Below are 14,254 nucleotides of genomic sequence, written 5' to 3'. Positions count from 1 at the left end.
AATGATATTTCTCTCAAGTATATGGTAAGTACGAGTTGTGGCTGCCTGCTAGATCAGGAAGTCTATTGGTATTGATTATCCCAAGCGGGAGGAAACATAAGTATTATTAGAAACTTGCAGAACAGGTCTGTGTAACTGATATCCCTACTGCATTTTACCCAACACGATCACCTAAACACTTGAAACAGTCACTTATCTGATAGTCACTTGTACAGGCTCTCATAAACACCAGAGAATATATTTACACACCAGGTCAACTTGATGATCACCCATTTGCTTACAGTATTTGGTGTGATGCAGCAGTTAATTGCATGCTTCATGCCTCATCATGAGTGTCATCATGGGAACAGGTTTGGATGGATGATAAAGAAATTGCAAATCTTAGCAGAGGCTTAGGCTTTAGGTATACTGAATACTAGCTTCTGGATTGTGCAACAGTGCAAGACATTCAACTCATTCAGCTCATTTGTGACACATTTCACTGTACATTAATTTGGTTTTCATTTCATTAGGTTCATTGGTAAATGTTGTCTTGTCATCAACTAGCAGTTCTTTCATGCTGTAATGATATTTTTTCAAAGGTTTTGTAGTTTTTGCTTTCAATAAGTGTTTAGCTGGATTGAAACAAACCCCAAAACATGAAAAGAAGAAAATATCCCTAATTTCATTGCTGGTCAGTAATAGTGATTCCCCTGTCATGACCCCTCTTCTTTGTCACTCTGTCAGGATAATGTGTTATAGTTTGTAATTCAAAGTGTTTTTTTTTTAATAAACCCACAACTGAAGTACAGACACCAGCTAGTAGTGTAGAAACTGGTAATAGTAATATGAGATTGATTGAGGTGGGGCATCCATAGTAGTTATTGCCAGCATTCAAAATAACCGCCAGCCTGAAGGCTCAGTGCTGGTTGTTATTGTATCAGGTCGGCTGTTTCAAGTATGTGCAAGCCCTTATTTGCTTGAGTAGATTGTCTGTCAGTTATTTTTCAGCTGTAGTGTTTTCCCTTTTTTTCCTTATTAATGTTTTGGAATCATCCACAAACCATCATATTACGGCACTTCAGCGCTTTTGATAAGGAATGTCAACACCATTATAACATATAATAACTCTGTGTTCCAGAGGCTTCACTAACTGATTTTATACAAATATAGTATGAAACAGTACAATGTAGTATATTTTGTTTTTGTTGCTTTGACTTTAACAAAAAGTGCCTGAAGATTTCATTTAGGGACAGTAGATTTTAAAGCCTGGCCCAGGTGGCCAGCTTGTAAATTAAAGTATTGCAAACACTGGTTATAGGTAGTTGTTTTTGTCAAACGAGTGAGTGAGTTTAGTTTTATGCCACACTCAGCAATATTTCATCTATATGGCGGCAAACTGTAAATAATCAAGTCTGGACCAGACAATCCAGTGATCAACAGCATGAGCATCGATCTGCACAATTTGGAGCCAGTGACATGTGTCAACCAAGTCAGCAACCCTGACCACCCGATCCCATTAATTACTGCTTATGACAAGCACTGTCGCCATTTATGGCAAGCTAGGGTTGCTGAAATCACAGTCTACCCCAGACCTTCACGGGTTTCAAGCAGTTGAAGCATTTGGACAATGCTAGAGAAGATTTGATAATTACCACTGTACAATCACTTTTTTAATTGTGTACTCCAGTGATTCAGGTTTTCTCAAGCTCGCTCAGTGCATGCAGTCGTTTTAGGCAGTTTACAACTTCTTTCATATGTTTTCTTGTTTTGGGGAATGAACCATCATCCAGCTACATGGAAGACCACCTCCACGATTTAGTGGATAAAGCATCTGCCATGTGTGCAGGTCTGTGGTTCAGTTTCTTTTTAATATCATAGATGGTTAAATGATGCTACTTGTTGTTATCCTGCCTGGTGCTCCACCTTAAAACAAAGACAGGCTTCCACTATAAAGCCATCATTTGTCCAGACTATTACAATCAGCATACCCACTACACATGCAAATATATGTAGTTGCACAAGTCCAGTCTTGATATGGGCATTGTTCCCTCAGCTCATTCTTAATCATGTATATGTGAATGATTTTTTTTATGTGTAAAAGCATTTTGGAGAACCGTCTGAAGCTACTTCTTCTTTGTTTCCTGTCTTTTGTACTGAAATTAATACATAGATTTTGTTCCTTTTAGAAGAAACGTATTTGTTTCCTCCATGACCTAATGATTGCCAATACAGATTACTTTATACATAGTTTCTTGTGCATCAGCATTGTGTCAGTACAAATAGGTAGAACAGCCATGGTGACTTGGTGGATTCTTTGTCATCAAATGTTCCTCATTACATCAGTCACTCATATCCTACACAGTTAAGTAAAGAAATTATCTTACATTGAAAGTTTTGTTGAGAGTGATCACACAAACAAATGTCATGGAAGCTATTATTGCTTCTGTTGAGCTCAGCTGTTAAAGCAGATGGAGATTTCATAAGGAGAAGGAGACTGAAGTCACTGACTGTTGCGCCTCTGAAGACAGTCAGGTGAAGGGATACTGGAGACAGATGATTATCCATGTTTGAACCTACGTCAGTAGGTATGTACTCTGCTGTGATCACATATACTGATATATGAAATAGCATTCACACTGTGTGTAAACCTAAAAAATTCAGTGACTTGTTTGCAACATTGAGTCAAATATCATAATGCTGATGAAATGCTTAAAGTGCATCTTTGCTGAATAAACATGGTATTTCTTGCTGAGATATTTACATTTAAATGTATACTATATGAAAGAATACCATCTGAGATTATCCTTCAGCATTGACACATTTTATGCCAGGACTGCAAGGTGACTTGACTACAGTGATATGTAGAGAAACCGGTTTTGAAATGAACATTGATCCTATGATCAGTATTATCCTGAAGACATATACACATCTTTCTGATTCATGTAGTAAATGAACTCAAATATTGTTAGCCTCACATACCTGTGATGTATCACAGCATTGCAGTATTCCTCTCTACTGCTTGTGGTATTTGTAATAATTGTTAAATGTAGGTCACTGATAGATACAGGTAGGCTGTGTAAACATGTTCTCATAGAGGTGATAAATATTGGTTTGTGGGTGAGAACATGAGCTTCCAATTATTTCTTAGATTGTCTTAAGATGTTGATACAGTATAATGTTTAGGTGCTTGGTTTGTTGTTGAACATTTCACTCTTCAGTATTTCTAGACTGTTTTATGATGGTGTTCCTTAAATCGTCAGGCCTTGACCTCTCAGTCCAGAGACTGTCATCATGATCTTCACTTCACAGAAGTAGGAATCAGATTACCTACAAACAACCAAGTCATTTTGTCACATTCAACTGTGATCTGAATATGTTTATATATCATTCAATACTAAATTACAAGACCAATTATTTTGTAACAATATGTTGTGCCATTCCTCATAAAATAAGTTGAAAGCACTATAACAGACACATGCAGTCAAGTGTCACAATATGGATGTTTTTTTCAGTTAGTTTCCTTATGAAGCATTAACAAAACTATATTACAGGGATATGATAGTGCTTTGTCAACAATCACACAAACCTATGATAAAAATTATTTCATGATTTCATATACTCAGTTCTTAGACACAAAAAGCATCGGTGGGAGGGGACCTGTTTCATAATTCATAGTTATATAATAAGGATGTCTAGCTGTGAATACATGCTTGTGAATTCTACCTTCAGAAGATATACATTTGATTCTTAAACATACACATGTTTGTAAAGATACAAATATAAAAAATAAGGTACACTAGTACTGGCAGCTGTCTAATCCAGCACGCATTGGGACTGAGGAAATATCCACTATAGGCAATGTGATGGATTGGAGAGCTGATGATAAATGTATAAGCCACGGAAGGGACTTGGATTTTATACCAATGTTGACAAATTGCTGGATTACAGGGTTTTTTTTACGAAGGGTATACGTGTATGTAAACAACACATCTTCAAGTCGCTTGAGCTTTATGTCGGGTTAGTCTGCCATGAAACCTGACTGTGGAGAACAAGCAAGTCTCTTTTTATCCTGAGACAGTTAAACCACTTGACCTGTATTTAAACGTCTAGGAAATTGTATAACATAAAGCTTGTGTTTCTGTAATTTATTTTGCATGTCAGTAGAGCTGGGTACTCTTCCATAGTATGGAGCTGACAACACAAACACACTATTTCCATTATTTAAATATGTTTCCTGCATTTGCGTATTACGTTAAGGTCCATATTTTATTTACATCGATATAACACGTGTAGCCAATTTTATGTCGGTACACAGGCACACATGTTCGTGTCCATTTACAGAGGCGATGCTTGAGGTCAAGATATATACACGTAAAGATGAATGTATATAAAAGCACAGGATTAAGTACGTCTACCTATGATTAAGAGAGACACCCGGAGCTAGTTGAAAAGATGTTTTAATATCCATTGATACAGACTTAGGACCAGACTCACTCGAAAAGATATGTAACTTTACACCGTACATACTCACGACGTCCATATCCCCGCATATTTGATAGAGACCTACACTGATGCTCTACAGGTAAAAACAATAACTTTCATGTCATCTTGATATCCAGGTTTTAGGCGATGACACATGACACAGAACAAATTGCTTTATCTATGACACATTGACATAGGGATTGCCCGCCCCCTTGAAGGGTTTTGGGCTTACTTTGTCGTAGGTGTTTATGGGTTCCTCTGTCCTGGATATGAACCCAGAGTAGGTGGGATGGGCATCAGAGATTGGGATGTCGGGCTTCTGACGGCGGGATGTCCACTATTAGGAATGAAGATTTTATGGATATCAACTTCTTTATTATGAGTACACAACGTTTCGGAGTTAATGCTTACTCCTTCATCAGGTGAATGAGAATGGGGTACGGAGCTATACAGAGTTTTATCCATAAAATCTTCATTCTTATGTATTTCACTTCTAAATGCCCTTCAAAGACTTGATGTCCACTATTGCCTCCTGTAACAAAACACAACTGATAAAGCTAGACTGAAACAATATATTGCCCACCCATATCAACTGTTGTCTGATATCGTTTTGCTAGATATGCTAGCCCAGTACTCTTAATAGCGTAAGATTTGAACAAAATGTTTAGATGTCTTTGGTTGTAGTGTCTCCACCTTGCTATACGACGTATAATCCAGCAGCAATCAGGACCAACACGACTCCTGTAGCAACACCAGCAGCAAAGATACCACCTGCAATAAAACTCACAATTACCAACAGTACATCTCATTATAAGGATGATCCACTCGCACATCTGAAGTTGTGGAACATATAGATAGAGATCTTTGGTTTTTCAGGAGTTAACACATGTACTTGTAACGTACTGCCTGATTTCTATGACGTTTCCTCACATAATAATTATTCTGATTACACACTGATTGCGACATATGTGAAATATACTAGAACCATTTACTGGTCGGTGAGTGGTGAAGTTTCCAGAGACAATCAAACGGCACTGAGACATATTTTTTTCCAGTTTGTTGAAAAACTACTTTGAATAACCTATCACCTGAATGATGGAAGGACGGAATATTAGGAGAATGTTATGAATTGTTTATGTTATGACTGGAGAAAAGATTTGGTTTTATGAGATAGTTATAGACATGAGTTACGTCACGTATAAACATCAGTAACTTCTGACGGGATATGTTCACCAAATACCTGGTGCTGGTGTTATCAATATGTGTTAGTGATTCACTCGCATTTTAAGATGATATTCCTTCTCATAGAGAATTCAGTAATTGAATAATCAAGCCTTTCAGAAAGTGGTCGTGTAACATGTTATATCTGTGATTACACATTCCTAGTAAAGTATAAAATATATATGTGTAGTCATTGTGTTGTCATGTGTAGTTATGTTCCATGATAACCAAAGAAGCCTGAAATCAAAGATTTGGACTGACACTTCCCGAACCGCACGAGTACTACACATCTTAAAACGTGTACCTGGAAAATTATTATTACTCATATGACATCCCTTCCTGATGTCTTCAGTGGAGGAAACGCCAGTAGTCCTTGTCCCACCTACTGATCCAGGAGGTGACGTGGGCTGTGCTTGAGCTGTGATGTCAGGGGAGCTTCCTGTTTAAGTGTTGGTGGTAGGCTGGGATGCTGATGTAATCATTCTTGTAGTTGTTGGAAGAGGAGACGTGATTGTTGCAACATTTCTCCTCGATGTCGACGAAGTTGTTGAAGTCAGTGTTGTTGGAGAAGTGGTAGTTGAGCTGCTGTTAATGTTTGGTTCAAAACACTCTATGCTTGGCTGGCCTGTTGAAAGAAAACAAAGAGAACCACTGTTTGCAGTTTACGAATAGATGGTAGTTGCAAGCTAATCATCTTGTTGACTGTGTATACATGTCAGAAGAGTGGGTTTAGTTTCCCATTTCACAATATCACAGCGGGAAACACGAGAAATGCGATCCACACATTGTCTCTATATGGGATATTGAACCCGTGTCCTCGGCGGAACGAGGGAACACCTAGGCTACCCAGTCGAACATTTGTTAGAAAGACATCACCGAATACGTCCTTTTATTGTCTGACATTACATGATTAATGACAAACTTGAAGGGAATTGAGAAAGTGCTCCTTCTCACCACTAAGTACCCTTAAAACATAATTAAATAATAGTTAAAGATGAGGAGTCGCTGATGTAGTTTCCACAGTTTATTCTGGAAGTGTGACTATTACAACATAATACATAATACACATCACAAACTCAAATCTCTTCATTATCATATACATTTACCAGATACACAAATCATGAACAATTACTTCCCATATTCAATATCAAATATAATATAAAGATAACATTTCATTTTAAACATTCACATTGTGTTAATACAATTAATGGCAAATCTAATTATGACTTGGAATATATTCATCACAACGCACCTGCAAATATGAAGGAATGAACAATTATCTATGATATTTAGTTCACCTTGCATTGGCATTTCAATGTAAAGACAATAATAGTTTTGTACACAGTAGCCATCTCAATATTTACAGTCAGCTGGAATATTTACTAAAGGAGACAAGAAAGATAATTATTATAATGATTCGTCCCTTAATAAATAAAACATACATACATAAATAACGTTAAACAACAAAGACTGAACATAAACATTAACATTTTACCTTAATAATAAATTTATCCTGTCTGACTTAACAATATGTAAAGAGACTTAATTGATGATTGAAATAGACTAAGTTACGAAATAAAACATAGTTGCTTACCTTAAAACATAATAAAATAATAGTTAAAGATGAGGAGTCGCTGATGTAGTTTCCACAGTTTATTCTGGAAGTGTGACATAGGTTGCACACAGACCCGACTTTTATAGGTCTTCGCAGCTAAGGAAACTACGTCAGCAGACTCAATTAAGTTATTTATAATTTAGACTTTTAATTTAACAATTAAACCTAACTACATGATTTTGTTAAACAATGGCATGGAGAACTATGAAATAATACTAATTAATTGAATTGGCGGTTGACAAGGTGAGCTATATTAATTACAAGCTCGCTTACTTGGCAACTAGATGTTGTTATAAGAGATTAACGGATTAGCGTCTGCCAAGCTTGAAACTTATGACAATGGCATGGAGAACTATGAAACGATACTAATTAAATGAATTGGCGGTTGACTAGGTGAGCTATATTAATTACAAGTTGTTTACCTGGCAACTAGATGTTGTTACATGAATAATAACCTGCCAAGCTTGAAACTTATGTTACAATAAAAGTGGACAATATAAAAATATACATAAATTATGTTAAAATATTACAGTAAAAATACTCTAAAATACTTGATATTAAAATAAGAAAAAGGTACATGTTTTGTCACTGGGACAGTACCCCTCTGTGACGACAAGCTTTTGCCCTCAAAAGCGGCATAAAACATGGGGAAAACTAACAAATAGGTAAAGCTGGCGCATTCGTTAATGGTTGATACATATTATGGTGTAGAAAAAATAGTGTTGCTGAAAATGGCATACTCATAATTTTATTGATACGGTAACGGCAATAGGAGAAATTTTAATGACATTTGGTACAACAAGCATCTGACGGTTAAGCTGGCTGGTAGTGGTGAACTTAGAACAATTAATGTACAAGGTGGGAAAGAAAATGCCGTCAGTCTTGATGTCAGACAAATCATGTGGAACATTTACATCTAGGAAAGATGGACAGAGCGACAAGTACATTAAAGGTACCATTTGACACATTGTACCTGTTGACAGTTCTAAATAAATGTAAGTATGGTAACGATTACGTTGATAAAGTTTGTAAATTATAACAATGAGGAGGATAAGACACAAAAATGATAAAATAATTGGGATTTGTTCATAAAGGACTTTGACTACAGGTAAAATATTTACTGGAGCAGGAGTTGATGGCAATTGATATTCAAAATGGGGAAGTTCACTTTTTACTGGAGCTGCTTGAGTTACTAAACAAAGGGCTGTTGTAAGGGATCTGAGCTTAAAGAACATATATACAGTGGCTATTACACAGAAGATTGAAATTGCCAAAGATGAAATAGTAAGCCAAAAGTTTAAAGTAAATCCGCTGCTTTGAATAGAAATTTCACCATTTAATAGAGAATCTGTTAAGGTTTTATAAATGACATTGTTGTTTTTGACCTTTTTAACCATGCGCTTTAAACTCAGATGATCACTGTTATCATTAGCAATTACCTCACTGAATTTGTGATCATAAATTTGAAAATCAGGAATTTGTACAGAAATAGGGGCAGGGTAGGTGGTGTCACCCATAATAGCATCTAAAGAGTTATCGTCAAAGAAGTGCTGTAACAGTGCAAGGTTAACTGGATGCAAAAGAGTTAAATTAGAAGTGTTATTATTGCATTTGCCTAGTTTTGCAGGGATTAAGTAGGTTTGAGTGCTTAGGGAACACATGCAAGGTGTACTTAGCATACAGAAATTGCAACCCTGGACAACTTTTTGACCAGATGGACAACTAAGAGTGAGTAAGGGAGTGTTGTAAACTAATGCAGTAGTTGGGTTAATTTGCTTTACCTTTGACTGCCGTTCATGTACAATAAAACGGAAATTACAGAGTTGCTTAATATCTAATTTATTATTGAGAAATAGTGCCATTTCACAAGAGGGTACAGATGCTGAAATGAAAGTTGGGTAAAAGGGGCAGTGTAGTGTAGAAGAACCATAGCATAGTTGATGTTCTTCTTGTGTTAAGGGTGTGTAGTGTTCATGATTGACAGACAAAACAATGTAAGAGGGAAGGTGTAAAAGTTGCGTAGCATGTTCAGAGGATGAGTTAATTGGTACTGGAAAAGACAAAATGTTAAATATATTGAACGATTGTTTAAGAGAGCTGATAGGAAATTTGACTGAACTATAAAGCTTATTAGGAGTTGGCCTGGAATACAAAAATTTAGCATGGTTATAATAAAACTGAGGAGAAGATTGCAAGACGTTGAAACCAATGTATTTTGTATGTAGAATCTGTTTAATATGGTGAATTGTTTTGGACAGAACATCCGGTGAAATAAGTGAAGGCGAAAGTTTTCCCTTAACTAAATCATGCACACCAAGTTTAAATTCTTCTAATTTATGTTCAATTAGAGAGGCTTGCTCTAACTGGTGTGGCATGATAGAAGAAAGGGATGCAAATGCTTCCTTGAGACTATTGTAAGAGGCTGAAATACTGGCAGTGGCATGCCGTATAGCCTGGTGGTTGAGCTTGATTCCTTGTAGGGCATTCTGGAATCTGTGGTCAACAGTGGACATGATAGATGACATGTGATGAGAGTATTGGGTTAAGGAATTTTCTACATGGAGACTATTCTGTGTTAACGCATTAATATGCTTTGCCAGAATGTTGACATCCTCAGTAGTAGCAGTTCCGAAAAGTTCTTTGGAGAATTGTCCAATAAATGAAAGTAGAGCGCGCTTGGTTCTTTGGTTCTTGGGTGGCCGTGAAATGGGGATAAGGGACTGGATCTGATGAGTTGTAATGCTAAGGAACGAGGCACACTGGGTCTTGATGGCGTTTAGATTGGCTTGGATGATCTTCACAGCATTACAGGTAGCATTATCTCGATGGCATCCGCTGATGGATTTCATGTGGAATTTCGTTGGAAGGTCAAGTTCGTAGGTGTGGATCCAGTATTCATCTGCATAATGTTTTTGGATAGGAACAAGTCTCAATGAGGAAGCATTACGTCTAATACAACCTTCTAGTACTAAGGAACCTTAATCAACTAAGGTGAAGGGAGGCTTATTCACATCCATAATTAGTAAGTGTTAGTAGATTAGAAGAGGAGAATGACAGAAGGAGGAAAGTATTGGCTATATATATGGGATATCATGGTCTGTTGCTTCTTGTGAAGAATTTCGGCTGGCGTTTTCTTCTTTTTCCAGAGAGGGTGATCTTTGCATGGAAGTCTTGTAGCACATCTGCTGGTATGTTTTCAGCTGGTTCCCATGATGCTTGATTTCCTACCCACTTTACTCTGTAGATTCTTTTTCCTTTGGAAGTCTTCATTCTAAGGATCCTTTCTACGGGATATAGGGTGTCATCATGTGTTGGAGTTGGTGTTGGAGTACTTGGCGGATCTGGATGTTGATCCGGGATATCCTGGGCAGGTGTCTGGGTGTCTTGGTCTTGAATAATATGCTGGACTTCTTGCTCATCTTGATCCTGGTGATTGGCTGCCTGGCGGAGATGGAATGGCTTTAGACGATTAGCATGTACCAGGGCTTTATGTTCTTTCTGTGTCTCGGCATGGAAAAGCTTGAAGGTATGGTTTGGTCCAATGTCACGAATGTACCAGGGTGCTGTCCATTTCTGGGTTAGCTTGGGGGAATGGCCTTTCTGAACTTTGGGGTTATAAAGGAGGACTGTGTCACCAATCTTGAAACTTGGCTCTGCTGCCTTCAAGTCATGACGATCCTTTGAGAGTTGCTTCGCTATAGTGACGTTTTCTCCAGCTATATCCCTGGCTATCTTGAGGTTGTCAAGGATTGATTGAAGACGCTCTTTGGTATCAAGAGGAAGGGTATCTTTGGGAAGCAGTTTCGTGTCAAAAGGAAGCATCATTTCTCGGCCAAAGAGCAGGTAGTGTGGTGAGTAACCAGTGCTCTGACAGGGCATCTTCCTTAGGGCCATCATTATACAAGGAATAAGGGTATCCCAATCATCTTGTCGTTCGTTGGAGTAGATCCTCATCACTTGCTCGATTGTACTGTTCCGCCTTTCACATACTCCATTGGTCTCAGGATGATACGGAGATGTCAGATAGTGCTTGATATCTAAGAGTTCGCAGAGAGCATTTACCAGTTTTGATGTAAATTGTCTTCCTCTATCTGTGAGAAGGGACTTTGGGGCACCATACCTTGTAAAAACTTCATTGAAGAGTAGTTGGGCTACTTCTGTGGCTTCTTGAGTCTGCATTGGAAAGGCTTCTGTCCATTTAGAATAAGAATCAATGGCAAGTAGAACATATTTATTACCTTTTGCTGATTTGGGTAATGGGCCAAGGATATCAACATGGAGGCGATCAAAGGCTGGTTCTGTAGGCATGGGTACCATTGGTGCAGGCTTACGATGTGCTGGACGCTTTGACTTCTGACATTCTTCACAGGACTTGATGTACTCCTCAATGCTCTGGTACATACCTGGCCAGAAGTAATTTTGAAGAAGTGCTTGTCTGGTCGCATCCTCCAGCTTTTGAGTCGTGGTAGGCTCTCAAGAGTTGTTCCCTATCTTGTCGTGGTACAGCAAGTTGTCTGATGAGAGGATGGCGATTGGGCTTGGCTCCTCTGTGTTTCATTCGGAAAAAGTGATACAGGGTTCCATTTAAGATATCATATTCCATGCATAAACCTATGAGACCTTGGATTTGGGCTTCTGTGTAGTTGGTGGGTGCTTCTTCCTTCTCTTTATAGTCAAAGATGAGTTTGAAGTCAAGACATTTCCTTTGTCGCTCAGCAATGTCATCAGTGAAATCTTCCTGAATCTGGAGTGCAGCCACCGATGGTTCTTCATTCTCATACTGAAAGGTCACAAGAATGGATTCTGATTCGCTCTTGTTCTCTGGAGCTGAAGGAGCGGAGGAGGTCGTGGTTGCAACAGGGATGAATGGTGAGTCATTATCTACATCTTCCTTGACATCTGGTTCTGGGTAAGTCCTTCTGGAGAGAGCATCAGCATTGGTATTCTTCTTTCCGGCTCTGTACTCTATGGTGAAGTCATACTCCTGGAGTTTAAGAGCCCATCTAGCAAGTCTACCATTACCAGTTTGCTTGAAGGACTGAATATAAGTAAGTGCCTTATGGTCACTGAATACTTTAAATTTGTTACCTGTAAGATATACCCTGAATGTATTGATGCCTTCTAAGACTGCAAGACCCTCCAACTCTGTAATTGGCCATTTCCTTTCACATTTGTGTAGTGACCTACCTCCATAGGCAATGACTCTCTCATGACCCTCATCATCTAGTTGTCCAAGAATATATCCTATGGCTTCAGTTGAGGCATCCATGGTTAAAATAAATGGTTTCTGAAGGTTGGGATATGCCAGAACTGGAGATGAACACAGGGCAGATTTTAATTTATCAAATGCTTTTTGACATTCGTCAGACCAAATGAAATCAATATCTTTTTGCAAAAGTTTAATCAATGGAGTAGCTATTTTTGAAAAGTTTTTGACAAAACGTCTATAGTAGCTGGCTAAGCCTAAAAACTTTCGAAGGTTTTGCTGGGTTTGGGGCTTGGGAAAAGATGAGATTGCTTCTACTTTTAAGGGGTCAGTTTCAATTCCAGTTTCTGTAAAAATGTGGCCTAAATAGGTTACCTGTTTTGCTGCAAACCGACATTTGCTGGGCTTCAGTGTAAGTCCGGCCTCTTTGAGTTTGCTGAAGACACACTTGAGGTGGTGTAGGTGCTCAGTAAAGGTTTTACTGAAGACAATGATATCGTCAACATATATGAGTACATACCTCCAGTTCATTTCTTTAAGAGCCTTGGATATTGTTGACTGAAATGTCATTGGTGCATTTTTAAGACCGAACGGGAGTCTATTCCATTCAAAAATTCCTTCTTGACAAATAAAAGCTGACTTGTGCTTAGTGGCAGGATGGAGGGGGATCTGCCAAAATCCACTAGCACAATCAAGAACGGAGAAAAATTTGGCTTCCGAATTTCCTACTGAGTCTATTACATCATCAAAACGGGGTAGGGGGAAAAATTCACTTTTGGTGACAGCGTTAAGGCGCCTGTAGTCAACTGCGATTCTATACGTACCATCTTTCTTGCGTACCATTACCACTGGGGATCTCCACTCAGAGTCACTGGGTTCTATAATGCCTGCATCTAACATTTCTTTTACCTGTTTAGCACATTCATCCCTAACTGGCACAGACTGCCTGTAGAATGGCATCTTGACAGGATCTGCTTTAGCAGTTTTAATTATATGCTGATGCAAATCTGTCTTGCCAAGTTCTGTCCAGTCTTTGGCAAAAACAGCACGTTGAGATTGTAGAAAGCACTGTAATTCTTGTTTCTGCTCTTGTGTAAGGTCAGAGTTACTGAGGTCAAAAGAAATATCAGAATTAGCACTTACTGCAGGATGAGGTTTAGAAACTTCAGACTGGACTGGTTCATCCAAAGGTTGTACAAACGACTCAGCCACTTGTGATGCAGTAGCTAGAACTTTGCGTGGTGAAAGGTGAATAGGTTTGTCAGTGACATTCATTACACACATAACTGCTTTCTTACCCTGAGTGTTGATTAGGCACTTGCCTCCTACAAGTTCTTGTGAGTGAAGCCATGGAACTGGTTCAAGTAGATAGATGCCCAGGGAAGAGACCCGGGACATAGTAACAGGTATATTGCACTGAGATCTGGGTGGAATGGTATGTGGTTTATTGTTGCGTGCTATGCCTGCATTTGTTTCTACAAGTGATACTTGAATAGTTCCATCTTGAATGGAAATGCAACGATTAGGAAGACTAATGGTCACTTTGTTAGTATCTAAGAAATCTATGCCTAAGATTAAAGCATGGTGCAAGCGTTTAAACACAAGAAAGGTATGCTCAATTGTGACATTTGAGATTGAAAGTGGTAAAGTAAGATAACCAAGAACAGGATGTGCTTCACCACCTACACCAGTAATAGAATGGTAAATTGAGGGCTTAAGATTGCTAAGTGAAAAGCCTGCTTTTTCTA

Source organism: Haliotis asinina, chromosome 6, assembly GCF_037392515.1.
Source record: "Haliotis asinina isolate JCU_RB_2024 chromosome 6, JCU_Hal_asi_v2, whole genome shotgun sequence".
Taxonomy (NCBI): Eukaryota; Metazoa; Mollusca; class Gastropoda; order Lepetellida; family Haliotidae; genus Haliotis; species Haliotis asinina.
This window is presented reverse-complemented; position numbering follows the sequence as displayed.